General features: G+C 50.1%; 1 protein-coding gene across 4 annotated transcripts in view; it reads left to right on the top strand.

Moving 5' to 3' along the window:
- Window positions 1-5,000, top strand: part of LOC115225834 (coiled-coil domain-containing protein 93) — a 70,144-nt gene that overhangs the window by 12,593 nt on the left and 52,551 nt on the right. The window lies entirely within an intron of this gene.

Below are 5,000 nucleotides of genomic sequence, written 5' to 3' on the forward strand. Positions count from 1 at the left end.
AACTGGCCCCTGTGCCAGTGACACATAAAATTTCAGGAGTGAGCTGTTCCGTTGATCGGATAAACTGGAACCCCTGTCGTCATAACCAACGGAATCACAATTTTTGTTACCCTTAAATACAGAAAGCAGTTTTCTTTACCAGTCTATCTTTTACTGAGGAAGGTCATGTTTGGAACTATTTTCTATTGAGGGTGGCATGATCGGTGCCGGTGGCACGTAAAAAGCACCAACTGATCATGATCGCTGCCAGCCTCCCCTGGCACCTGTGCTGGTGGCACGTAAAAAGCACCAACTGATCATGGCCGCTGCCAGCCTCCCCTGGCACCTGTGCTGGTGGCACGTAAAAGCACCAACTGATCATGGTCGCTGCCAGCCTCCCCTGGCACCTGTGCTGGTGGCACGTAAAAGCACCAACTGATCATGGCCGCTGCCAGCCTCCCTGGCACCTGTGCTGGTGGCACGTAAAAAGCACCAACTGATCATGATTGCTGCCAGCCTCCCCTGGCCCCGTGTGGTGGCACGTAAAAAGCACCAACTGATCATGGCCGCTGCCAGCCTCCCCTGCACCTGTCTGGTTGGCACGTAAAAAGCACCAACTGATCATGGTCGCTGCCAGCCTCCCCTGGCACTGTGCTGGTGGCACGTAAAAAGCACCAACTGATCATGGCCGCTGCCAGCCTCCCTGGCACCTGTGCTGGTGGCACGTAAAAAGCACCAACTGATCATGATCGCTGCCAGCCTCCCCTGGCACCTGTGCTGGTGGCACGTAAAAAGCACCAAATGATCATGGCCGCTGCCAGCCTCCCCTGGGCATGTGCTGGTGGCACGTAAAAAGCACCAACTGATCATGGTCGCTGCCAGCCTCCCCTGGCACCTGTGCTGGTGGCACGTAAAAAGCACCAACTGATCATGGCCGCTGCCAGCCTCCCCTGGCACCTGTGCTGGTGGCACGTAAAAAGCACCAACTGATCATGGTCGCTGCCAGCCTCCCCTGGCACCTGTGCTGGTGGCACGTAAAAAGCACCAACTGATCATGGCCGCTGCCAGCCTCCCCTGGCACCTGTGCTGGTGGCACGTAAAAAGCACCAACTGATCATGGTCGCTGCCAGCCTCCCCTGGCACCTGTGCTGGTGGCACGTAAAAAGCACCAACTGATCATGATCGCTGCCAGCCTCCCCTGGCACCTGTGCTGGTGGCACGTAAAAAGCACAACTGATCATGATCGCTGCCAGCCTCCCCTGGCACCTGTGCTGGTGGCACGTAAAAAGCACCAACTGATCATGATCGCTGCCAGCCTCCCCTGGCACCTGTGCTGGTGGCACGTAAAAAGCACCAACTGATCATGATCGCTGCCAGCCTCCCCTGGCACCTGTGCTGGTGGCACGTAAAAAGCACCAACTGATCATGATCGCTGCCAGCCTCCCCTGGCACCTGTGCTGGTGGCACGTAAAAAGCACCAACTGATCATGATCGCTGCCAGCCTACCCTGGCACCTGTTGCCGGTGGCACGTAAAAAGCACCCACTACACTCTCGGAGTGGTTGGCGTTAGGAAGGGCATCCAGCTGTAGAAACTCTGCCAGATCAGATTGGAGTCTGGTTCGCCGGACCTCAGTCAAATCGTCCAACCTATGCTAGCATGATGATATATGTATGTGTGTGTCCCCTCTGTGTTTGTGTCCCCTCAACATCGCTTGACAACCGATGCTGGTGTGTTGATCTCCTGGCACTGCCACATCAATTATTAGGCACTCTTGTTTTCCCCTCTAAAGGTAACTTAGCAGTTCGGCAAAAGAAACTGATAGAATAAGTACTAGGCTTACAAAGATTTGCTCAACTAAAGGTGGTGTTCCAGCATGGCCATAGTCTGTCTATCTGTCTGTCTCTCTCTCTCTTTCTGTCTATCTGTTTCTCTCTCCTTCTGTCTCTTTGTCTCTCTCTCTCTTTCTGTCTTTTTGTCTCTCTCTCTCTCTCTCTCTCTCCCCATTTCCCTCTATCTGTCTCTATCTCTTTCTCTTTCTTTCTCACTCTCTTTGTTTGTCTGTCTCTCTCTCTCTCTCTCTCATTCTCTCTTTCTCACTCTCTGTGTCTGTCTGTCTCTCCCTCTCTTTCTCTTTCCCTCTGTTTCTCTCCCTCTCTCTCTGTCTCTATATCTTTCCCCTTTCTGTTTCTCTCACCCCCCCGTCTGTCTCTATCTCTCTCTTTCTCCCAATCTCTCTTTCTCTCACACTCTCTTCCTCTCTCTCTCATTCTCTCTTTCTCACTCTCTGTGTCTGTCCATCTCTCCCTCTCCCTCTGTTTCTCTCTCTCTCCCTCTGTCTCTATGTCTTTCCCCTTTCTATCTCTCCCTTTCTCTCTCTCCCTCCCTTCCTCACTCCTTCCTCTCCTTTCACACATTCTATCCTAATTTCATTTATGTAAGACATGTTTCAAGAAACGACGGTTGATATCTTATTCTTATGATTTTTGGTGACCTTCACAAAAAGGAAAGAAAAAAAGTCTCTCACACAGACTGAGACTCTCTTTTTCTTATTCAATTTCCTCATAGTTTTAAAGTATTTTCTCAGAAAACTAGTTTTAGCTGGTTTCTCTGCACACCACAACCACCACCACCACCACCACAAACTACTGCTACCACAACCACCACCATGACCATCACCACCAACTCCACAACAATCACCACTACCACCACTACCATTTCCACCACCATCACTACCACAATCACTACCATCGCCACCACAACCGTCACCACCACAACTACAACCACCACCACCACTACCATCACCACCACAACCGCTGCCACAACTGCCACCATCACCATCACTACCATCGCCACCACATCACTACTACCACCACCACAACTGCTGCCACCACCACCATCACCACCACATCACTACTACCACCACCACAACTGCTGCCACCACCACCATCACCACCACATCACTACTACCCCCATCACCACTACCACCACCACCATTGCTACCACCATCACCACTACAACCACTGCCTCCACCACCACCACCACAACTGCTACTACCACTGCAAACACTACCACCATCACCACCACCACCACCACTACCACCACCACCACCACAACCACCACCACAACCACTACCACCACCACCACCACCACCACCACTACCAACACCACCACCACCATCACCACAACCACCACTACCACCACCACCATCACCACAACCACCACCACCACCACCACCACCATCACCACAACCACCACCACCACCACCATCACCACAACCACCACCACCACCACCCTCACCACCACCACCACCACCATCACCACAACCACCACCACCACCCTCACCACCACCACCACCACCACCAGCACCACCACCACCACCACCACCACCACCACCACCACCCCACCACATTGCTGTCCTCGTGTGCTACTATTTTTATTATCACCATTATAACTACCCCAGTGTTCGTTGCATGCCCTCGCTGCACATCTGAGTGTAGCTTTGTGTGTTTACTGCAAGCTTTGCTGGCATGGCTGTGGTGATGCTTGTTCTTCCTTCTTTTACCATACTGACTCTACTTCACGTGATGTCATACGATATGGTGTCATTACCCTACATATTTTTATCATCATCATCATCATCATCATTAAGGTTGTGAGTTGGCAGAATCGTTAGCACGCAGGGCGAAAAGCTTAACGGTATTTCGTCCGCCGTTGCATTCTGAGTTCAAATTCCGCCGAGGTCGACTTTGCCTTACATCCTTTCGGGGTCGATAAATTAAGTACCAGTTACGCACTGGGGTCGATGTAATCGACTTAATCCCTTTGTCTGTTCTTGTTTGTCCCCTCTGTGTTTAGCCCCTTGTGGGTAATAAAGAAATAGGTATTTCGTCCGCCGTTGCATTCTGAGTTCAAATTCCGCCGAGGTCGACTTTGCCTTACATCCTTTCGGGGTCGATAAATTAAGTACCAGTTACGCACTGGGGTCGATGTAATCGACTTAATCCCTTTGTCTGTTCTTGTTTGTCCCCTCTGTGTTTAGCCCCTTGTGGGTAGTAAAGAAATAAGTATTTCGTCTTCCATTGCGTTCAAATACCACCGAGGTCGACAAAGTCCCAGAGAATTTTTGCCTTCCCCTTTTCATCCATTACCTTTTCCGGTGTATGTTGGTACCAAGCACCTGTAGCCTCATATCTATAGTAGCCAGTGGTAGTTTTCGGCTACCTTGTCGTGTTTACACCTGTACTGTTTCTGTACAAGACTTTCACAAGTACTTACAATGTTAGTCATGCTTTCAACCCTCTTCTCACACATTCTGCAGAGGTCCGATGCACTTGTGTGGTATATATTCTTTTTCACTGAGTTGGTATTTAATGCCTGATCCTGGGCAGCGATGATTAGGCTTTCAGTATGTTTTTGTAGATCACCCTTGTTGAGCCACCTCCATGAAGCTTCTCGGTCTTCTTCTTCTTCTTCTTATTATTATTATTATTATTATTATGGCGACAAGCTGGCAAAATTATTACTGCATTGGGCAAAATGCTTAGCAGCATTTCGTCCTTCTTTACGTTCTGAGTTCAAATTCTGCCATGGTTGACTTTGCTTTTCATTCTTTTGGGGTCAATAAATTAAGAACGAATCAAGTACCTGGGTCAATGTGTCTTACACCATCCCGCAAAATTTCAGGCCTTGTACCTATAATCGAAAGGATTATTATTATTATTAGTAGTAGTAGTAGTAGTATTAGTATTATTATTCTGAGATACCAGTGCCGGTGGCACGTAATAAAACCATCCAAACGTGGCCATTGCCAGCACCACCCCAACTGGCCTCCGTGCCGGTGGCACGTAAAAGCACCATCCGATTGTGGCCGTTTGCCAGCCTCCTCTGGCACCTGTGCAGGTGGCACATAAAAAGCACCCACTACACTCTCGGAGTGGTTGGCATTAGGAAGGGCATCCAGCTGTAGAAACACTGCCAGATCAGACTGGAGCCTGGCGCAGCCTTCTGGCTTCGCAGACC

The sequence above is a fragment of the Octopus sinensis genome, linkage group LG28 (genome assembly GCF_006345805.1).
Source record: "Octopus sinensis linkage group LG28, ASM634580v1, whole genome shotgun sequence".
Taxonomy (NCBI): domain Eukaryota; kingdom Metazoa; phylum Mollusca; class Cephalopoda; order Octopoda; family Octopodidae; genus Octopus; species Octopus sinensis.